A 23680-nucleotide genomic window follows, 5' to 3' on the forward strand; every position below is an offset into this window, starting at 1 on the left:
TCAATTTCAGGCAAAGGAACTGTGATACGATGGTTGTAGGTCTTGCTGCAGGAGACACTGGACGCAAGGCAGGGAGGATTTCAGAGGGAAAATGGCCTTTAGTATTTATGATGTGTTTGGACGTCTGGAATGTGTCTCACCATAACTGACGAGGTCAGGGGGAGAAGACGAACAGGGTGGGCTCTTCACCCAGAGCACTGGAGAGGAAGAATCACTGCTACTTTAATAACTTTTGTTTCAGCTGGCCAGGAAGATGTCCAGCTTCTACAGGAGACCATCTCAGAAGCAGCCAGGCCTTGGAGCCCAAGGGAAATACTTCACATTAGATAGTCTCTTTTTAAAGTGAACTTTTTATTGAAGTAGAATAAACACACAGAAAAATGCCCAGGTCATCAATGTACAGGCAACGCATTTCACTGACTGAATGGACCCGTGGAGCTGGCCTTGAGATTGGTGAGTAGAACAGTAGCAGCCCCCAGGGAGCGACTGGTACCCCTTCCTAGGGACCTCTTTCCCCAAGAGTGATCACTATCCTGAAACCTAACATCACAGCTTACTTTTGCTGTTTGTCGAACTTTACAGAAAGGATTGCAAATAGCACCTGTCTTTTATGTCTCACCTCTTTTGCTCAACAGTTATATGTTTTTGGGGTGTATCTATGCTATCGCATGGAATTGTAATGTATTCCCCTGCAGAAATACACCACAATTTATTTATCCATTATACAGTTAATGGGCATTCAGGCAACATGGCTTTTTAAATTGACTTCTCTTTTTTTTTTTTTTTTTGTTTTTTTTGCTGATTACAAAGATAAACAAGGATTCATCTTAAAACATGTTTCTATTTTTCAATCTCATGGAGAACTCCAGGTCCCGGAGTCCCATTGTTGGGGGGGGGAGGTTCTCAGCATCCAGGATTCACTTTCTTCCTTCTGCTTAGACACTGCTTAGACCCTGTCTCACCAATACTCAGCCCCATGGGCTCTTGCCCGTTTGCCTCAGCCTCCTTGGAGACCTTGAACCCTGACCATCTCCCACTTGGCAGGCTTTCAACTTCCGGTGTGATCACTGGCAGCTCTGGCCTGGCTCCCAGGGTCTCTCAGATCCGGGCACCCTCCTCCGGGTCCGAGCCCCTCCCCAACCCACCAGGACTTGGCCCTCAGTCTTCTCCCTCCCCCACTCAGAGGGCATTGCCCCTTCAAGCTGCTAACAGGGCAGTCCCTTCTTCCTCTGCGGGGGACACATAGCCCCTCCACTCCGCCACAGGAGCCAAGCTCACTACCAGCCTTACTAAGTCCACAGGATACAGCTGGCACCTTCAAAATGGAACCTCTAGGCCACGTTTGACATAGGTCACAGGCGGAGCTCTCTCTGTTGAAACGCTTCTCTTGAGTTCTGGGACAGCAATTTTTCCTAATCTCTTTCTCTCCACCTCCCCACCCCTTCAGAGTCCTCCTTGCCTGGGTCTCTTCCTGCAACTCCCCCTGAAGTGTCAACTTGACCCAGAGATCTGGGACAATCTCAGTTTTCAGCCTCCTCCTCTCAGCAACACCAACTATGGGGACCCCTCCGCACTCTCCCCCCATCACCCCTGCTCCCACCCTCCCCACTACCCACCCAGAGTTCAGGCTTCCTACCCAGCCATTCCATCTGAAGGTCCCAGAAGCCTCAGAAAGATACCTTTCAAATAAAAGCACGTTCAGATTGGAAAACAAACCATCTAGTGTTTTTGCAGCACAAACCACACCACGTGAAGCCCAGCAAAATCTTGGCATGTGAGGTGCCGAGCAAACAGTCTGTCCCTCTTGAACATCCATGGTGCCTAATCGTGTGGGGTGGGGGCTTCCCACCCAAGAGGTGCATCAGAATGCCTGGTGGAGAGCCGGATGCGTGCTGCCGAAAGGAAACAGAAGCTGAGAAACCACTGGAGAGAAGGGCTGTCTCAGCCAGGGAGCCAGCAGGGACGAAGGCCCCGCCACCCCGGGTAGCTTAAGTAAAGCTCAGTGATCCAACTCTCTACAATGACAGGATTTAGAACATGCTTCGGTAAGACATAGAGGACCCTAGAGCAGGGGAATCACACCATTAGGAGACCCAGAGAGGGCAGCTGTGTGCAGAGGGCAGCCTGCTGGAGCTGTGGCCTCCCGCCAGGGACATCGCCAGTCTTCTCTCCAGCCTCATTCTCCTCCTCTCAGCTCTCCCTGGGAGACATCGCTGCAGTCCATTCAGGGAGCCTCGTGTGGTCCAGAGTAGAACAGAGGGGCCTCAGCAGGGGTTGGGGGGTTGGAGCGTGCGCTAGAGAAGAATGTGAGTGGGAGTAAAACTGGGAGGGGGCAGGCATTGACATCACCAGAGCCTCGCCCCCCCACCTTGTAGTCCTCCCTTTTGTATTGCCTGGAACAGTTACCAACCAAACCCTTCACCAGCGTGGGAGGATGGGGAGGAAGGCAGGATCCTGCCTCTAGGATTTGGGTCTTTGGAAAGTGCTACCCAAGTTAGAAAGCTGGTGGAGGCAGGCAGTTGGTTAAAGATGAAACAGGCGTGCCCCTAGGGACTGGATTTTAAGGACGAAGAAATCTGAGACACAGGATGTATCATCAAACATGTGTATAGAGAAGAGAAACGGATCACCAAAAGCAAAGCTCAAAAGCAGAACTGAACATATAGGTTTCTGAATTGAGAACCGTCAGCACCAGGGTGGTCTGAGGAGCCGAGCTGGGATCGATCGCTGGGACAGTTTGTTTCCTGGGGAAACAGGGCACTCCAAAGAGAATTTGGGCCACAGCGTGGAGGAGGGCAGAAGCCTCCATTGGGGGGGGGTGGCGGAGAATGGCAGACTTGAACTTCAGGGGAGACCATGACAGTGCCTGTGGGGGAAGTGTGGCTTCCAAGACCGCCTTGCAATAAGGACGAGGCTCATGTGAAGCCAGTGGAAGGGTGAGACCACCAGCAGAAAGCACAGTAGAAGCTCATCTGACCCTAACACAAGGGGCTTCCACACCTGGGACCCACTCGAAGTCCTGTTCACTCTACCTCAAGCAAGACAATACGAGGCTTCTTCTAGTCCCAAGGAGGGAGCCAGGAAGCTCCAGGGGTTCTATAAAGAAGAGGGCTGTCTACAAATCCTTAGGGTCTGTGCATAAGGATTTTGTCGGCAGAGATCATGAATCAGTTCATGAGACCATGCCTTATGCGGAGCAGGACCCGCCTTGGAGCTGTAAGGACCCATTTAACAAAGCAGGTAGCTTCGTGGTGCTCCCAGGAGAGTTTGTTAAGCTGAAAATACATTTAAAATAGAGTCTAACACATGGAGAGCATGAGGGAGCCCCACAAAAGTTATGGGGGGAGCGCTCTGGGAGCCCTAACAGTGGTCCCAGCCCCCAGGTCCCAGGGGGCCCATGTTCTGCTCCTTGCCACAAGTCAGCCTGAAGCGCCTCTGCTCTGGACAGGGAGCCCAGGGCGGCATCTCTTAACATTCCCTGCCATTGTGGCAGTTGCATGCATTGGCATCTGTGAGCTCTTCCTGTGTATGGTGAAAGAAAGGCGGGGGGAAAAAGTTTGGTCTATAAGGACCAGAGTGGTTTCCAAGCAGTCATCAGCCTGACAGTCTCCACAGAGATGGGGGTGGGGTGGGGGGTGGCGAGGTAGGGACCCCAGGGCAGAAGCAGAGGAAATGTTGGCACTGGCTGGCAGGCCATTCTGGGAAGTGAAAGGGCAAAGGGACCCTGGTATGCTCCTGGGAGCCTCTGTGGGAAGGAGCCTGCTTTACATGCCCCGTCCTCCCCCACCCCTAGGAACAGGGCTTCACTGTGGGTGGAAGTGAGTGTGTACCCTCTTCCCCTCCCACCCCATCAGCCCCAGAAGGGGCTCTGTTTGTGGCACTTTGTTCGCCACACTTCTGCCTCGGCCCATCTTCTAAGCAGTTTCAAGTTGTTGTTGTTGTTTTTTAACCTCTCCTATTATTCTTCCCTAGAATTATCTGCTGCTACTCTCAGGTGGCCCCTGCGGATTGCAAGGGTGGATTCCCCACCACACTTCCTGCTGTCCCTTCCCCGAAATGCTTTTTTGTTTTCTTTCTCTAGAAGTAGCAGTTGCTGAGATGGGAGCCAGGAGCCCAAAGAGCAACCTGACCCCCTGTGGGTGAGACTTCAGATTTCAATGGCAAAAGGAGGAAAAAGACCTCAGGAATTCAGCTCTCCCCCTCCCCTTTTTCCCCCTCCCCTCCCCTTTCCTCCCTCCCTCCCTCTAATGGCTTCTGCCTCCATCTCTTCCAGACAGACCCTTCCGGGCTCAGAATGGCCCTCTTCCTCCACAAAGCCTCCTTGGCCTTTAGGGGAAGCCGAAAGCCCTAAATCACCGTACCTCACAGCTTTATCTGGAATCTGAGAGAGCCCAACTCGATTGTCCATGCCCTGCCAATGGGCAGGCCCCGTTTCCCAAGAGGCGGGAATAAAGACCAGGATGCTCAAGTCAAATGACAAGGTCAGTAGTGTAGAGAATGGGACAGAATAAAAGCAGGCAACCCTAGGAAGTGGGGCTCCATCTGGAAGGTGGCGTAATGGCAGAGGGCCAGGTAGAAGGTAGAAGGGTGCAGATAGAAGGAAGGGCATCCTCCCTGAGGATGGGAGCGAACCCAGGCCTTTGGGGCATCCCCGTCCCCCTCTCTCCAGGCCTTTTCCTGCGCTCCTGGCCCTCACCACTGCCCCCCAGCCCTCTCCTTCTCCTGACTTCAAGGTGGCCTGAAGGACAGAAAAAAGCCACTGAAGGACGTTTGCTGGCTCCCGAGAACGCGGTAGAACCACATGTGCCTGGTGGTCATCCCATAACACCCTCTCTTCCTTTTGGTCCCATTTGGCTCTGTGCTTGACCGCCTCCCTCCAGGCCATTCCTACCACCTCTGTGTGGGAGGATCATCTGGCTCCTCCTCCATTTTCACCCTTGTCTCTCCTACCACTGCATCTGGCCTTACCATGCCTCACCCACCCTTCTTGTTTCTCTCCACCATTGCACAGTGGCTGAGGGCCGGAATCCAGAGCTGAAGTCACAGAAAAGGGTGTCACAGTCCCTGGGTGGAGCTTCGTGGTGCCTGAGGACTTGCCTCTCTCCTCTGCCACCAGCCCTGTGCCATTCTGAGACCCGGGGTGTGAGGTGCAAGGAAAGCAGGGCAGGCTGCCAGGAGGAAGCTGTAAAATGTGCTAGCTTCCTGCCTGCAGCCCATCTGAAGCCTGCCTTTCCCGGATGGCTCCTCTCCCGGCTCTTCTAGAGAAGCAGCTTCTCTTCCTATCCATCCCAGGCCAGCAGCGCCCTCCTGACTTCCTGCCTCATCTTTCTGACCATTCTATTCTAGCTCCTTCCTTAGTGACGCTTTCTCCTCTTGGAGCCCCCACAGCCCCACGCCATGTGAGCCTCTTCTTCCCATCTTCATCTATCAGCAGCCCAGGGGATCCACCCTCCCTGCCAGGGCTGGGAAGAGTGCCTGGCACATAGTAGGTGCTCAATAAATATTTGTCGAATGAATGAATTGAGAGCTCTGGCCTCAGGCTCCCAGGTTTCATCTTTTCCTCAATCCTGCTGCCACCTAGACGATTTTAACAACTCCCACGTGGAGACAACCTTGTCCACCTCTGCAACCCATGAGGACCATCCCCACAGCCAAACCTTGAACCTGGACATCACCTAAGAGGCTCCCACCTGGCTCTCCTCAAGCCCCTTCTCTCAAAATGCTTCTGTGGCGCTTGACCCAGCTTGCAGGTCCCCAGTTCCACATCATGTTCCTCTACCTCATGTTGCTTCTTTACATCTGCCTTTATGCTGGGCTGGCCCTGCCTGTCCCCAGCCTTGGAACAATATGACCTTTTTCTCTAGTCTTACGCTTGAGCCCTGCTAACAGAGAAATGCAGAACTGCCTACTTGTTCTATTACAAAGGTATGGCTAAGTTCAGCTGGCCCTCCTCTGCCGCCAACGAGCAGTCAGTTTACTAATAGCCCCTTTTTCCCTTTCCCAGAGTTTCCGGTTACTGACAGATGTCCTTCAGCCATCTCCATCCCTAGCCCTCTCCCTTCGGTGACTTATCCACTCTCAGTTCATAGGCCAAAACCAGGTCATCGACCTGAACTCTCTTCCTGGCCCTCTCACCCCCTGTTATCTTCCCATACCCTCCCCCAAACATGCTCCCCACTCTTTAAGGATAATTCCTCCACTCGGACTTTGGATCCCACTGACCGTTCTGCACACGCCAGGCTGGCTCTCCAGCCAAGTATCCCTCTCTCCTTAGCATCCTGTGAAATTACTTCCACTCTTGGCTTTCCTCCCCCTAGCCTACCAGTGTGTCAACACCTCCCAATAGATAGAAACCTTCCCTCCACCATGCCTCTTCCTTAAGCGACCATCCTTCAAAACGGCTCTTCCCCAGAAAACTTCTCTACCCAGTGTGATTGGCCTCTGCTTCCCTCAGTCTAATGAATCTGAGCTCTGAGGGGGCAGGATCCCCACCTCATTGCCACATCCTACAATCTTTTTCCACAGAAGAAACACACGTTCATTTCTGCACCATACCACAGGGAAAGTCAAATAGGGTGGGTCTCCCCAAATATCCTACTCTGAGTCCCATTCTCCAGAGGAAATTGGTGTTAAATGTGGAATATGTATGTATCCTTGGCAGATATTTTTCTATGCATGAACATATATAAAATTTTATGCACACAAATAGCCATAAAAACTTAAATGGAATCATAGTACACATATCGATCTGTTGCTTGCTTTATTTCAATTAATGCATCAATATGTTTCCATATCAGTGCCCACATCCCCATCGCATTTTCGGTGAGGCTGCATCATATCCCAGCAGATGTATTGGCCACTCCCCAATTAACGACAGCTCGGTTTGCTTCCAATTTGCTTAACATGGCGAGGTTACCACAACTATCCTTGCATGCATATCCTCACAGAGTTACTCAAGCATGTCTGTTGGAGAGACTGCTAAAGATAAAAATGCTTTTTATGTTAAAAAATGGTCTTCCAAAGAGGCTGTCCCAGCTCCCCTGCCTGCCCACAACACCAGAGGGTGCACCTGCCTGTTTCCTGGCTGGTGCCTGATAACCATTCCCTCAGGACATCTGTAGCACGGTTCTACCCCATGCTTCTGCTGTTGGATTTCTTCTTATGAGACATCTCCTCATACCTTCTTCCCCCACCCCTCTACACTGGCCATCCTCCCCGCCATCCCTCTTGAATGTTGTCTCCTGAGTTTCCTGTGTTTGCTTTTTGAATGGCCTCCTGTCTCATCTTTATGCTAGTGGGCCTCACATGGGTCTCTAACCAGCCCCTGCAGCTCCACACCTCTTCTTTCCCTGTGCCTCAAGGAGCTGGGAAGCCGAGTGATTCAAGTGAACTGCCCAATGAATGAGGGTTGCACAGGTGAGTGTGAGGAAAAGGAGAACTCATATCACCCCCTTTCATTCATGCATTCTACAAATATTTATTGAGAACCTATTAAATGCTGGGGCATTGTAAGAGAAGCTGGGGGAAATGGTGAGCTAAATCAGGCAAGGTCAGCCTTGTGGGATGGGGGAAGGACGTGAGTCAAATAATCACACAAATAAATGTATGAGTTCAAACTGTGCTAAACGCCACAAGGGAGTGATTCATAGGACAGCTGCCAGGTCCAAGGGGCCTGGGAAGGTGCTCCCCAGGGAATGACATTAGACCTGCGATCTGAATGATGAGCAGGCTTTGAGCAGATGAAACAGGTCGGGGAAAAGCTCTCCACACTGGAACAGAAGGCCTGGCCAGAGGGGAGTAAGGCACATTCCAGGGACCTCAAGAAATGAGGACGGAGTTGGATATATGGCTGGGGGCTTGGGAAGACTTAGGGCAGAGCGGCAGGCAGTGGGGTAAATAAGATATGTGCTTTGTGAGATTCCTGCTCTTGACCTTGCCTGAATTTCTCAGGAAATAGGAAAAGAAGGAAGTAGCAGAAAACACTTGTTCCCCTTGCTTTGCCCCCTCCCAGACCACGGGACCTCAGATTTAGGATGGACTTATGGGAGAGAAGCAGGAAGCAGGAAGCAGAGATCTTCACCCTGTCTTTCACTGATTGTCTTTATTCTATCCCTATACTCTGCCTTTGCTGATATAATCCTTCCCCTTGGCTGGACACTCAAAAGCTTCCTACGAGTCATTGGAAAAAGCATGTTAGCGTCTGAGCCACAGCAAGGGTGGTGGGGGGGTGGGGTGGGGGAAGAATGGGAGGTTGGCTTTGGCCGATCAATCTACTCTTCTGTGAAGACCACCTCTGGCTTCCAGAGGCATGCTTTTCGCAACTCTGGGGATCTGTGCCGGCCAATGCTTTCTCTTGGGGGCGGGGTGGGAAGGGGGGGCGGTGTTCTAGTTTTTCATTCACTCTTATTTTCTGCTTTTGCAATCTGGGCACCTCTGAGTTAAGACTAAGAAATGCTGATCCTTGTGGATAAAACAAAGCCACTTAACTTGGCCAGTGGCCCCATCATCCATCCAACTTAAATCCCTCCAGATGGTGGTCTGATCATTGGCTGCCCTATCTGACTACTCAGAGGCTTCCACGGGCACCATCCTAAATGAAAGGAAAGGTGACAGAGTCTCGAGCTCCACCCTTTAGCCTATCAGCCAAGAACCACCCACTCTTTGCCCAGAGAGGCCACACTGACCTCCAGCCAAAGGGACTCCCATTTGTCTCCCTAGTAGGGATGCCCTGCTTCCACCACTCAGGAGATTTACCCTCTGCTGCCCCACCTCCAATGAAGTTTGAAATGTTAGGTGGTGGTTCTTTTCACAGCACCTGGCCAATCCTGTACTTGATGCCTCAAACCCCCTCGGTTAACACAAGAAATGCTAAGGTCTGGCTTACTTTCCTGGCCACCCCAGCCTCTTCTCTGCAGCCTGCAGCCCATGGTGTGAGGACTTAAAAGTTCTCCAAGAAACTGGCCAGCCAGCTGCCACCCCCTTTCTACAACAGCCCTACAAACATGAGGCAGTCCCACTGTGACCTCACTTGAGTTCACCCTGGTGCCTGTCCACACTGATTACCAACCACTGAGCCTCACCCTCAGGAGTTGCCATGGCACCTGCCCAGGGCCGGGTCTCTGACTTTTTGGACTTGTAATGGAGTGGGGAGGGGTTCTCCATAGGGTGACACCTCCCTTTCTTTCTGGATTTTGGTTCTGAAAGTGTGGCTCTGTCCCTTCTCAACCCAGCTCTTTCCCTTCTCATCCTGAGACACCTCAGTGTAGTTGCATTCCATCTCAAATACCTCCTCCAATCAGAAGGAAAATGGTCATTGCAATAATAACACCAGGGGATTCTGGAACAAAGAATGAATGAAGCCAAGCCCTTTAGAAGAACAAAGCTTTCAGGAATTAAACACAGTTCATTCCTGGAGCAAAAGACATGTGGGTGACTTTGGGACTCCTTTCACCTGGGCAGATATGTGGCTCCCACCAGAGCTGTCCCACCTGCTGTTTGGTCCCTGTGCCAGGTGTGATGGCTTCCTGGCCCAGGGTACATGCTAGCTTAGGGGCTCAGTGGGCTACAGTGCTGGCAGAGACAGTACTCAGTGACCTCGGCTCTCCAACACAAATTGGGGAACCCTCTTCTGTGCAAATGAAGAGCCCCACAAGGGCAGCACTTGCTGGCAGGTGTAGGGCCCAGGCCACCTCTAGCAGCTTCTCAACTTCAGGCCTCAGACTCTTCAAATACTTGATAGAGAGTAGATGTCCGAGGGCATAAAGTACTTTTCCCCCATGCACCATCTCAATTCCCACCCAGGTGGTCTCAATGATTGGCACAAACTATTCATTCAGAGAAGACTGGATGAATATACTTCACCCCGGTGCCTCCCAGGAGCTGGTGGGGCCAGCTTCCCTCCTGCTCCGTGGAAATGAACTGGGTTATCCTGCCTAGAGAAGTCAGCCCCACCACCCACTCTGTCCAGGAGTGTAAATACAAGGCCCCTTGGTGGGGTCCCAGAAGCCCTCCTCCTCCCAAAGTTGAAAGCAATGATGATCTGCTAAAGAAGCCAAAACTCCCAAGGAAACTGCTGAGAAAAGGAGGCAAGGGGCTTGGAAGCCCCGCACCCCCACCCCCCCACCAAAACCCCAGGTAGGAGCTGCATCCTCTGGGATGGTTTAAGATCACTGGCCCCTGACTTCTGCTCCTTATCAGAGATGGGGGTCTCTGACGGCCTGGGTTTAATTAAGGAGGCCTCAGCAGAGCCTCCAGGCTGCCTTCAGGACATGATGCTTTCTCCCATCCTCAGTGGATGTCTGAGCAACCAGTCCTCTGCCTGCTGGTGCCAGAGGGGATGTGTGGAGGGGTGGGTCAGGAGAGCTGCCCTCCACGGCTTGTAGCTCTAGGAATCCAGGGCCACCCCTCTCATGGCTGTGGGCAGCAGCCAGCTGTGCTTGGACAGCTGTCTCCAGGGGCACTGTTGTCCTAGGGGTGGGAAGCAGCTGTGGCACTGCCTGCCTTCTGGGGGCAGGGGTAGAGTGATGTGCGTGGTCCAAAACAGGAAGAGGGAAGCGGGCCTCTCGCGGTGCTTTTTCCTCCACATCTGGCTGTGGGTTTTTGCCTTTCTTGGCAAAGAGGTATCTCAGTGTCCTTTTAAAGCTGCCATTCCCTCCTCCCGTGCCTTCTAATTAATATCTACTATGTGAATTATTTATTGGGAACAGATGTTGGTGTTTAAAGAGTGTTGAGTGGAGATCCTTTGCTAATCAATGTATTTTAACAGGTTTACATATTTACTACAAGCCAAATTGGAGATTTCTCGGCCACGGGAAGCCTATGCTCTGTGTCATGAATATTTCTAGCCTGCCCCAAGCCTGCTGATTGCTCTTTTGCTCTCCACCCCCATCCTGACCAAGGTATCTCCTCCTATTGGGATTTTGATTTGATCTGGAGAAAGAGTGTTATCCGTCCCTCAACTCTCCCTCCAACCAGAAAAGACAAGCATCAGTTTTTGCTTTGGACTGAATGGTGACTCAGTGAGATCTGGGCATGCCTCCCCCAGGCATCAAGCCAAATTTTCCCAGGTCATGCCATTCAACATACCCGGGATCAAGAAGTCAGCCCGGAATTCTAAACGAAGAAGGGCTGCAGGACTCAATGACCCCATCTGTGCCCCCGCCCCGTGGCTCCTCTCACTGGGGCAGTCAGAGGAAGTTAAGGCAGACTTGCCTCTCAGCTCCGAAGTTTACAGCAAACTCCTTGGCGGGCCTGCTAAATGCTGGGGGCAACTTAAAATATTGGGGTGAGGGGCTCCCAACAGGCAAAGAAAGGCCCTGCTCTCTGAGAGAATTTATGGTCTTGTTTTTCTGCCCCATCAGAGTGAAGGGGGGAAAGCAAGCTCTGCCCCGAGTGACTCTTCTGTCTTCCCTTGCACCTGCCCCCCAGCTCAGAGCCACTCTGGGTTCTGGAACTGCCCCTGGCAGGGAGAAACTGAGGTGTTTCTGAAGTTCACGAGGATTCCCACGGCTACCATAACCCCCCACCCCCCGTTTGGTCCTCCAGCGGCTGCTCCCTGGGCGTGCAGGGGGGCTGCCACCCGAAGAGAGATGGTCTAAAGGGCAGACACAGGCCCAAGGGCAGGTAAGTCATGGCTGGTGAACTGCCTCTGCCCCACTACTCATCTTTCCAAGTCTCCAACCTTACTCCCATCCAGAGCCATGGTCCAGACTTCTCTGATGGTTCTGTAGCCTCAGGTTCTAGCGGCTTAGGGTGGGAGCCTCTCCTCCTGCCCATCTTTACTTAGGAGGCCTGGGGGAGGGGGAAGCCCAAGAGAAGGTTTGCTTTTGCTTCTGCCTGGACTCCCAGGGGGATCACTCTCTCAGGACTTTTTGGGTGGATTCCTCACTGTCTTGAATTTGTGGCTAAAGCTCATCTGAGGGCCCCACCATTAATATTAGAGATGTGTCCAGGGAGGGAGGGAAACTTTGCAATACTGGAGATGTGGGTGTACTAGCCATATGATGCAGCCAGTAAGGGCTCCATGCAGGGACTGGTGTCTTGGGAGCAGAGGACATACAAGGACCACACAGAGGAGTAAACCACTTCAAGTAGCGGATGCCTAGGTTCCATTTGATCCGATGCTTTACTGTGCCTCCCAAAAGGGGGGTTGGTGGTCCCAGAGCAGAGGAGAGAAGCCAAGCTTCCCTGCTTCACTCTAGGCAAAGTTTGGCAGGAACCAGGCTGGGCTGGGGGCTCTGCCTCTGGCTGAAGTAACCATGAATAGGACCTCAGACATGACCGTCCCCATTGGCCTTGTTCAATATTTGACAGTGGTCACTTGCCATTTGCAGACGTCCCTGTGAGATGAGCTCCTGCTCTCAGCTCCCAACACAGATCCTGACAGGAACCACTGTCCAGAATTCTGATAGCTCTCAAGCTGGTTGTGTGTGTGTGTGTGTGTGTGTGTGTGTGTGTGAGTGTGAGTGTGTGTGTGTGTGTGGTTTTTCTTTGGAGTGTGGGGGTGGGGGGTGTTGAGGCCCAATCCTGCTGTTCTTATCTGCTCTTCTTGCCAGACAGCTCCAGCTCATCTTTTGGGGGATTTCTGTCTGAGCAAAGCAGGGAGCCTCAGTGCAAGGCCTGGGCCCTGTAGGCTGGGGGTACCCTAAGTCCAGAAAGCCTCCTGAGTCCTTGTGTCTCCGCAGTAAACTTTGCAGAGCAGGCAAGGGAGTTTGCCTCAGAAGACGGTCTGGAAAGCACTTGTGTTCACAGGGCCATTAGGTGTAACTTATGGTGACATCAGTGCCTGCAGCCATGATGCACATCTGAGAATTTCACACTCCGTGGCCTTTCAAGCCCTCACACACAGAGGCGTCCCCATGTCCTGGAGCAGCTAGCTGACTCCTGTCCTCTCAGAGATGTTCATGTGGGGGCAGGGGGACTCAGCTTCCTGGGCTTTAGGGACCAAACACTCTGCCACAGCCAGTGAGAACAAGACCAAGCAAGACCAGTACAGCAGAGGATGTGACCTGGGAGGCCAATCGTGGCCCACCAGCCCTGGGGAGAGAGGGGCTCCAGAGAGCACTGATGCGGTGGTGGTCGCTCCTCAAAGTCAGAGCTCATATCACCAGCCAGGGTAATGGGCCTTTCCTTCCTTCCCAGCTCTGACTCGATGCACCGGCAGGACCAGAGTCCCACCCACCTCGAAGATGTTTCCCTTTCAACTCTAACCTTTTTGGGCCAGGCAGGTGGGTAGGCCTAGTGCTTCCTTGATCCCCTTTCCTTCAGGAAGTTAGCCCAGGGTGATCAGACAGGCTAGGATACGTAGTCTCCATACTTCTTTTTTTTAGGGAGCGGGAAGGTACCTTGGAGGTAGGGAAGTATTTACTGCCATGGCCCATAGACAACCCAGTGTGCACCCAGAAATCCTTCATGTTTCAGTGAGAATGGAACTTCCTAGTGGCTTTTCTGTTTCCAGAAGGCACGTCCAACTTACAGAGTGTGAGCAAGTGGGGCCTGCTCAGGTTCCATTCTCCGGTAGTTAAATTGATCTATTTCTTCAGATACTTTTACATGATTTTACTTGATTCTCCAGCTCCTCCCCCATCCCGCTGATGTGGATCTTCTAAATGTGCCTATGGTTTGGGCCTTCAAGATCCTGTATGTGCACCACTGATGCCAACTCTGTGCCAGTTCAAAACCCAGGCCATAGGGGCCCAGAGTGAATGAGGCACTCCCTGCCTACGAGTCTGCCTCAGGTTGGAAAATCAGATGAATGTAAGGGCATTGTGCCCCGGTGAACTTGCCTTCATCCACATATGCCACCTGGGCAAGTCTTGAACCATGGCTAACCTGAATCCTGACCTGACGCCTTGTGATCCTCCCAAAGACCCAAGGATGGAAGCCAACTCCGAGGCCATTGCCAAACCTCCTTCTCTCCCTCCCGGGAGGCTGTCATGAGAGTTTATCACCCCTGGGTTCTAGCTGGAGAAGAGAATATTGCGATGGAAAGAGCTCCTTTCCAGAGGCCCATAATGTTTTTAACAACTAAGTCATGAATAGTCGTGCCTGATGGATTCAAAGCCTGGATACCCAGAACCTTTGGAACTTTGGATCAGTCAAAAGATTTTCCTGGACTCCAGGTCTGTGAAAGAAAGATATTTCTCTGAGTATCTTAGTGGGGAGCCAGTTAAGGTCCCAAACTTCTCTTCCTCCATCCCTACTGCACTGACGGTACAGATTCCATCAGGAGATGTCTCCCAAAGGTAGCTGAGGACTGATAGCAAAAGGCTAATGCTGGGCAACCGGGAGCACCTCACCTACTTCCCCTCCGAGCCCTTTTAGGACACCCTAGTCCTCATTTAATAACCCTGGCTGGCACCTGCCCACCCCTGGAGTTCCCAGTCGTGTTCGCTGCCTGAAGTCCATTAATTTTCCACAGGTCCGGGGCAGCCCGGGTGGCGCAGCGGTTTAGCGCCGCCTTCGGCCCAGGGCGTGGTCCTGGAGACCGGGGGATCGAGTCCCACCTTGGGCTCTCTGCATGGAGCCTGCTTCTCCCTCTGCCTGTGTCTGTGTGTGTGTGTGTCTTTCATGACTAAATAAATCTTTTAAAAAAAAATTCTTTTCCACAGGTCCCAGCCCAGGGCCTATGTACAACGAGCTGTCACTGACTTCTGCTCCGTAAGAGCACGCTCCAGCCCACTCCCCGAATCACACCTGCTCCTTTGTGCACCCGCCCCCCAGACCCTCCAGGCCAGAATTTCTTCAAAGGGCCCACAGTGGCCCCCAAAGAGGCACTTCATGTGAAGCTCACTTCACAGGCACCAAGTTGTAGGCCATGCTATCTAGACTTGGAAGTGCAACTTGAAAAGGGAGATTTGGCAGATCCTAAAGTATCCAGACAATATTATGACCTGGGGCGGGGGTGGGGAACAGTTGCTTGCCTTCCATTTGGGGCCCAAATCCTGCACCCCTGGGCGGGGCGGCCTCCAGCCCAACATCCTCTATCCCACTTGAAGCCCCTGCAATGCCTCCCCTACACTCAGATGCGCGGCGGCCCCATCTTTTGTCCCAGCCTCCGCCTTCCGCCGGTCTGGGACCCGCAGCGACCCACTACGGGGGCTCCAGGCTCAGGCGGGCTGAAGGCGCAGGAGCGCGTCTCCTCTCCCGCAGCTCCCCAGCCTCCAGGACGGCGCCCCCCGCGCACCCGGCCTCGGACCCTTCTGGCGTCCCGCCCCGATCCCGCCCCGAGAGCGCACGAGGCTCTGCGCGCCGCCGGGACGCGCGCAGCAGTTGGGAACTGCCGTTTTCCCGGAGCCTCGGCGCTCGCGGGGGGCGGAGCCTCGGGGCGGGGCCTCGCCCAGCCAACGGCCAGCGGCGGAGAGAGAAGCTCGCCGGGGTGGGCGGAGCCGGCAGGGCCCCGCCCCGCCCCGCCCCGCCCCGCCCCGCCGCGCGCTCCTCCCGCGGGCGGGGGCGCTGGCGCTGGCGCTGGCGCGGGGGTTCCTGGCGGTTCGCGCCTGTGGCCCTGCGCCCCTCCGAACTCAGACGCTCGACAGCCCGGTTTTCTGTTCCAACCTCCGTGGGGAGGGGGCGAGGACCAACTTAGAGGGTTTCCCGAGACATCCCTGATTTCAAATATCCTGTCCGGTTGTCAGACGGAGCCCCTTTCCCTGCGCTTTGGAGAATAGCCCATGCGTTCGCTTCCTAAAGGGTCTCAGATTGAACTGAATAGAAGTGATGGAGGGTTCCCATGTTCAGGCTTGATCCACCACATTGTCTCTGGGGTCCGGAATGTCTGTTTGCGGGGCGGGGGGCAGCAGACATCGCCTTCCCAAGTCTTTGGGCTTGGAGGACTGGGCAGTGCCGAGGCCAGAGGCCAAGGACTTTGAGGGAGCTGGAGAGAGCAGGACGGAGGTGGGGGTAGGGTGGGCTCATCTTACCCAGTGAGACTGAGGCCCTGCCCACAGGTTTGGGGTGCCGTCAAGTCCTACTTCCTCCCCATCCACCCTGAAATCAAAGGATCTTTTTTAGCTTCTTCAAGAAAAATTCAGGCCTCAGTTTCTACAAAGCACCTTCTTGCCAGAAGGAGCAGGCAGACTACATCTCTCTCCCTATTTTAGACAGAGTCCTGGATAATCAGGTCCTTCCTCCCCACTCCGTCTTTCCTCCCCACTGAGATTCCAACTCTAGTGAGGAGATAAAGCAGTGACTGAAAAGAGAGGGGGTGAAAAGTCATTTCCTTTCAGTCTAACAGGTCCTAAGAGAAACCTGGAGGAAGTAGAATTAATAAACTGAAAGTGGTTGCCACCAATCCCTTGCATGCTTCCACCTCATCACCCCCCCCCATCATTGCTTTTAAATGCCTGAAGAACTTTTACAAAATGTAAAGTGAATTGGCTATTTCTTGAGGCAAACAAAAGGTGGCTCTAGAATTATACCATTTGTTAGTATATAAGTTCATTAAAATAAAAAGTTTATAATTGTTCTCATTGTCATTGATGACCCCAATCCAACTACTTTGCAGTAAACTCCTCCTGGCCCTCCCACCCAATCCATCTATGACTATTATTCTCAAAGAAAGTCATGGTAAATTGCAAGTCACTGTGCCCCCAAAGTGGGAGGGAAATCTGTTTTTAATTAGAGCTTGGACTTTATAAAGTAGCAAAAGCTTAGAGGGACTTAAAAATGCAGATGTGTGTTGTGATGGTCTGAAGGGGGGAGATACTGAAGAATCGAATCCATGGATATAAAGGAAGACAAGGTGGAGAATTCTTCCCTGTGGCCCATGACAACTAGGTTAAGGTGATCCCCAGCGGAAGCCAGAGCTGCTCTGCCCCACAGCAAAGAGGAGTCTCAGACTAGAGGGAAGTGCAGCTTGTCTCTGGTGGAAGTGGTAGTTATAGCAGTGCATCTAGAAGGGGCTCCCAGCTGTGCTGTGCTTTCACCTTCATTGGCTGTGTGTGTGTGTGTGTGTGTGTGTGTGTGTGTGTGAACCAAGCTTCATGGGGAGCTGGAGAGGGAGGCTGAGGTTTGATAAGGGGATATTCACACACTCAGATTCTTCTCTCAGAAAACCAATTTCAGATCACCTACCGATGGGCTCTGGGCTCGGTTATGTTAAATCCCAAATGAGAGTGTCCTTGAAAACCTTGGTAATTCTCGGAAAGGGACTGAAGCCTGGTGGGAGGGCTAACCAGGCATCAGCACTGGGTAAGCAAGCTTGGGATGGTGCAGAGGTGAGGCCGTAGAATGTGCAATGCCTCAGTCATACCGGGAGGACTTCAGAATGCCAGAAGCATTTGCAGTTGACTGTGATTCCCCTCTGAAGCCCTCTACCCAACCTCCTGGAGGAGCAGCATCTGCACAGGGACAGCTTTGTTTTTTGTTTTTGTTTTTTTATTAGCACACCCTTGGTATTAAAAGCAGAGAGCCAAACTCCAATGGTGCTTCCAGAAGGAAATCAGAAGCTATAAACTAGGAGCCAGGCCTCATGGAATCTTTTGAAGAGTCTGTATCTCGTCATTTCTGAATGTTTCTATTTTGGTCCACTTTCTTTCTCTGTAGTTAAACCCCTAAAACACAGCAAGAAAGTGAGGAGCAAGAAAACTGTGCTTCTTAAGCATTAGTCTTGAATAGAGCCAGATCCCTTTCAGAGAAATGAGAAAGATTGAACCCTTGGGGCTTGCTGTAGAAAGAAGTAGTGGCTTAGAGGGGTGTCGGCAGAAATGGGGTAGTCTGGGGGCTTTAAAGTACAGAAAGTCCCTGGGGATATCCCTGGGGGTAGACCTCATGGCCCAATAAGAAAAACCCAGGAACAGAGAATTTGCACAGACATCTGGCCAGTGCCAGGAGGGACAAAGGAAAGAAAGTGGGCCTGGCAAGTGAGAACCTGGATCACGGTGGAGCGTAGTTTAATCTCTCCTTTCTTTGATTTGTCCCATGAATTTGCGTATATACTGTCTGGCCACGCCAGCTAGACTGTTTGCCCCTCAGGAGCTGGGGCTCTGTCTTACTTTCTGTTCCTTATAGCACTTCGCTCAGGGCCTGGCACCCTAAGTTGAATTTTATTTAAAACCATTTGTCTTAGATGATATATTTGCAAACTCAAATCTTCCAAATCTCAGTTTATTTTTTTTTCTAATTCTAATGGGATTCTCTTAGACCCTCTGTAGGCTAAAGGAACTGATCTCACAGTGCTTGAAGCTTCCTTCCAGAATTCTCAGGAAATGGAGCTTGTTGGCTTAGTGAGCTAGTTCATTCTATTTAGAATTAACGTTGTCTAATTAGATATGTGTATGAACTCAGAGTGGGTGAAATGCTCTACAAATGGAAGATGGTATCATTTTTTGTACATCTTTGATTAGAATAGATTATTCTCTGCCAGACTCAGAAGGCCTAAAGCAAGGCAGGTTGCTGAAAGGGGAGGAAGTCCGAACAACAGACCCAGAGTTTTAACTAGGCGTTTACTACTGGGCGCTCAGCATGGCAACAGGAAACTCGCCTTCTGAGTTGGGGCTGACGGGACCAGGCTTTGCCAAGGAGCACCCATTTCTCTCCCAGTCCATGCTTCAGCCAAGGCATGCTGTCTCGAAGCTGAACACCTGAGTGGGTGCTGACCCTGGACTCAGCCAACATTGGAGCCACCCAGCCTGGTTTCACTGATTCAGATTGTTCTTTTAGCAATAGCTTTGCCTCAGGGGGTCCATTAAGAACGATGCTTCCTAATTTAAGAAGCTCTGAGTGCTTTGCAGGTTTCAAAACAGAGGGACCTGTGCGCTTACCTTGGTAAACTGGAAAATGTCTCCACCGCATGTCCTTGTCCCCCACGGGCCCTCCTTCTTTCTGCCATTGTAACCTCTGGCATAGAAGTCTTTCAAAGAATAAAAAACAAAAACAAAAACAAAAGTGAAAAGCTGTTGCTTCTCAATGTTTCCTAATGTCACACATGCACACATGTCGCATGCACACGCGTGCTCACACACGCACACACACACAAGATGTGATTTTGTGGTCTGCACTTGAAATGGGATTATATATTTATTTGAACATTCTTAACACTGCGCAGCAAAAAATTGCTCTGGCATTCATCTGGCCAGTACCCCAGAATGTGGAGTGCAGGGTTCCCTCTAGTCTTGTGACTCAGCCTGGAAACTACATTTTTTTGGCAGTTACTTTTTATAAGCAAACCCAGACAGCAATGTTTCAACATTTATCAGTTTATCAGCAATGCTGGGTGCAGACTGTACCAAAATTTCGTTTGTGGGGGTCTCTTTCTGAGTTAGCAGGATGCAGCTGAGCCAGGAAAAGCCCGTTCCAATGCATCATTTCCTCTCCGCCTCCACTGGGCTGGGTGACAGGCAGATCAAGTACGCAGCCTGTCTGGTACAACCCCCTTATTTTACAGATGAGAAAACTGAGGCCCAGAGAGGGACCACTCTCACTCAGTCCTATAACCCCTACACCTTGTCCTCCTGCCTTCATTTCTGATGCTTTCTGGCATGAATGACACCAACCTTGCCTCTCCCTGGCCCCACGCCCTACATTACTCTTCAGAATATTTTTGAGTGGGTGGCCTGTCACCCTCTCATATTACTTATCTCTTCCCTCCCCCAACCCCCCCCACCGCCCCCCTCCCACTATGAGTATGTTACACTGGCCCCGTCTGTGCCCTCCCATTCATCACAAACTCAGCATAGTCAGCTCTATCTCTTATCATCTTGCATCCACAAAATGGGCTGAAACAGGGTCAGGCTATAGAAATAGATCAGGGAAAATAAATGACAATTTACGACAGAATTGTATTGAGCAAGATCCTCTTCTATTCGAGACAACTTGGCCACTGTTTGGCTTGCCCCTTAATCAGGATACAAAAAAACTCAGGAAAAATATATATCAAAGGCGCATGAGCATCATTCAAACCTTCCCTAATCCATCGCCTTCATTTGAAAAGCCAGCATTTCATTAAAAACAGAACTGTTATGGGTGACACTTGACAGTACATTAATTTGTCGTGTGAATCTGTCACTTTGCAAACAATGCCTGGGATGTTCCCTGAATCCCTGGTTATAGCATGGCAGTCTAGAAGGAGGTCAGGGCTTAACTTTACAAATGAGGAAGCGGACACCCAGCAAGGGGAAAGGACTTGCCAAGGGCCACCTAACTAGTACTAAAGTCAATCAGAGAAGGACAAACATTATATGGTCTCATTCATTTGGGGAATATAAAAATAGTGAAAGGGAATAAAGGGGAAAGGAGAGAAAATGAGTGAAAATATCAGTGAGGGTGACAAAACATGAGAGACACCTAACTCTGGGAAACGAACAAGGGGTGGTGGAAGGGGAGGTGGGCGGGGGGTTTGAGGTGACTGGGTGACGGGCACTGGGGGGGGGCACTTGGCGGGATGAGCACTGGGTGTTATGCTAAATGTTGGCAAACTGAACTCCAATAAAAAATAAAAAATAAAAATAAATTAAAAAAAAACTGGAATTAGAATGGAAGCCTCATGCCTCACCGTGGGGACCCTCCCCCACCTCCCCAAACCCACCCCCAACACGTCCTGATGGTAGAACTGGGATGTTGACAATGGAAAGGATCTTGGAAGTCTTCCTAACACTTCTAAATACAAAAAGGGTTGGACTGCCCACATGGAGAGAAAGCCAATTACCCTGAAGCATTTGTCATTACCTCCTGACAGCTGCCTGAATTAGAAGCCCAGGTCCCCAGACGTGAGACTCTCTTCCCCAGAAGCAGGCTCAACAAGCCTATGCACACCCATGGAATATGTGTTAACTTCCTTCCTGCTCATCAAGCTACTTGAGGGCAGGCACCAGGCATCCCAGCTTTGGTGTCACCCCCTCAGCCACCAGCTTTTATGCTTCGTCACCCAACAAGTGGTCACAGAAGCCCGCCAGTTGCTGGGTCAGTTGCCAGGACTCTTGAGATGTCGACAGAAAGATAAAGACCAGGAAACCGTTTCTAACACAGTTGGCCCAGAGCAAAGAGTAAATGCCAGAAATGGCCTGGAAGAGGCTATAAAAAGAGAATAAAACAGGATGATAATTTATGATGTACAGTAAAAAGATCTGGGGAAGCTGAGCAGCCAGTGAGATTTCATTTCCTTCTGCTTGGTGGCTCTTCAACCATGCTGAGCAGTGCCCCACCCACCCAGGCAGCCCCCTTGCATTTTGGAGAGCCACATCAAGGTAGGAAAGTCAGTGGCAGCCGTCTTTTGGGCCCCCTAGAGCCCTCACTGCACCAATGCTTCCCTCCAAAGGCATCTACCCTTCCAGGGCCCAGAGTCCCCAAACCCCTGACAATAAAAATCCGATTCCACTACAGACCCTCTTACACACGATAAAGCACTTTCCCACCCATTATCTCATTTGATCCTTACAGAAACTCTGTGAGGGTCTTCTCCAGAGATATGACTGGCTCAAGGTCACACAGCTAGTCAGTGGCAAATCCAAGACTTGGATGCAGGACTATCTATTTCAAGATCAAAGTCTTTCTCAAACCCAGACCCATTTCCGCTGCAGGGAGCAGAAGATTCTGAAATTCCAGGAATAAGTGAGGGCTCTAGGCCACTACCAGCCTCCTCCCCCACAGAAGGCCCCAAAGGCTGGAACCCAGGCCTAGGCCAGAGGAGACTCACTTTAACTGGGCCTTTGAGCTGCACGGTGGAAGGAGGCAGCTCCAGAGGGAAGCTGACAAATCTCCCAATGTCAGATATACCAGGCTTCACCCCACTCCCTTGATTGGGGTCATCTGCTGGTCCCTGGGTTTCTGGAGCTCGTGGGCTGCCCCTGCTCTGAGGGGCTCAGTTGGCTCGCTACCAGCACTTGTCAGGTACACCAAGAGACTAAGGCAGCCCCTTTCCCACTGAACTGCCAGGTGTGAATCATTCTTAGTGGTCTGCTGGGTGGGGAACACCTCCTGTCCTATGCCCCCTCCCACTCCCAATCTGCAAAGTTCAAAGACAAGGCAGGTAGCAATTAGTGAGAATGTCCCTATCACATCCTTCCAAGGGGGTTTGGAAAGCTGAATATGAGGAGGTTCCTGGAAGCCGAGAGAGCACCGCACATGCTCACATTCCAGGGATTATTTTCTTGGGGTGACTTGGGGACCCCCTTCCATCTTGATAGATGGGAAGGGGGCAAGAATACAAAGAGCCAGAGATGAGCACTCTGGGGCTGGAGTTGGTTCTACCACTGGTGTTGGTGTTGGTTCTACCACTAAGCCGCCACATACCCTCAGACAGGTCACCTCTCTGAAACTCAGTTGCCTCTGCTTTCCTACCTCAAAGTGGCTGTGGAAAGCTCCAGTGAGAGCCTGGATACCACAGGACTTTATAAATCCTCAAGATCCTTGAGTTGTGACAGGCTGTAACTATTGCCGGCTGAGCAAAGAGGTTGCCATCAGACATCACTCTCGAGGCCATTTCTGGTCCTATCCCCAGGCCCATTGGTGCCACCATGTCCCCACCACACCAGGGTCCAAAACATTCTCATATACCTTCCCACCCAAGGCAAGCCTAAAATTAGGGAAAGCAAAGCAACTCCATATCGGGCCAAGGTGGAGAATCTGAGGGTCACTGATCCAGAATATCCCCCTACAATGACCCCATTCCCCACCAGCATCTTTTCTTTTCACTCATCCATCCTCCCATGATCCCACAGGGGAAGGCGGGGGCCATCCACTCAGAGCACTGGACTCCACCCAGCTTATCCACCTCGAGCTCAAACTGTCCTGATCACTCACTTTCGAGAACTGGTGTCTGCACCATCACCCAGCATCCTCCACAAGGGTCTCTGCTTGAGGCTGCTCAGCCCAGCAGCTGGCCTGAAGCCCATCCCTGAATCCTTGAAGACCGTCTGACTACCAGGCTTGGCAGCAGCTGCCCCAAATCTCTCTCCAGTGGGATAATTTTTCTGAACCACTTCAAGAACTCCAGATTCTCCTACATGACTAGTCCCCTTTAGCCCAGCGAACCCTTGAATCTGTTGATGTTCAAGAGGACAATTCTTTGTCACCCAGAGTGCAGAATCTCAAAAGTGACTTTTCAGGGATACGGCTGCCACTGCCAGGGTCTTGAGCAATAACTTGTCCTTGCTCTCCAGCCACCCCAGTCCCTTCCTGCTGCACTCTTAAACATCCAGCCCTACCCTACTAGTCTCCAAAAGTGCTCCTCTTTCTTCTCTCTCACTCCATAACACCCCTGTCTCCCACAAGGCTTCCATTCCATGAGTGCATTGACACGAGCTACATAACAGTACAAAGAAATCAAGTTTTAATTTACACAAGGAATCTGAGCACTGCAAGGACCTCCAGAGGGATTTAAAAAAAAAAAAACCTGGTGGTCTCTTTGGCTAAGCTCTGCCATGTTTAACCCAGCCTGCTAGCTTCTTCCTACTTCCTTTTCAAAAACATGATCAAGGACTCATGATGGAGAACCCACCCAGACCCACTTAGTCGCACCTCCGCAGAGGTGCCCTGTCCTAAACCATTTCTCATTGGTTTGGGTGTATTTTTCCAAACTCTCCCAAGGAAAAGGACAGACTGTGCCAGACTGCTGCCTGGCCCAGTTGCTCTAGCCAAGGCAGGTCCTCAGGTGTTTTCTGGGTACTTGTGGCACAGAGCATGCTTGGCTCAGGGGGCCCCCCGGTCCCGATTGCTGTCCTCATGGAGCTTACAATCTGGTGAGGGA

General features: G+C 51.6%; 1 long non-coding RNA gene across 9 annotated transcripts in view; it reads right to left on the reverse strand.

Moving 5' to 3' along the window:
• The window catches only part of LOC140637186 (uncharacterized), a 33723-nt gene extending 18570 nt beyond the window's left edge, over positions 1-15153 (reverse strand). For 3 of the 9 annotated variants that reach the window (XR_012034434.1, XR_012034432.1, XR_012034427.1), the window contains exons 1-2: positions 8885-15153; positions 4969-6978 (exon numbers count right to left, since the gene is read on the reverse strand). This is a non-coding gene — a long non-coding RNA (uncharacterized lncRNA). Of the gene's footprint in view, positions 1-140; positions 1571-4968; positions 6979-8884 lie in introns of those variants that run through there. The other 6 variants (XR_012034433.1, XR_012034431.1, XR_012034435.1 and 3 more) reach the window with 4 other exon arrangements.
• Positions 15154-23680: the final 8527 nt, after the last annotated feature.

This window comes from Canis lupus, chromosome 7 (genome assembly GCF_048164855.1).
Source record: "Canis lupus baileyi chromosome 7, mCanLup2.hap1, whole genome shotgun sequence".
NCBI classification, from domain to species: Eukaryota; Metazoa; Chordata; class Mammalia; order Carnivora; family Canidae; genus Canis; species Canis lupus.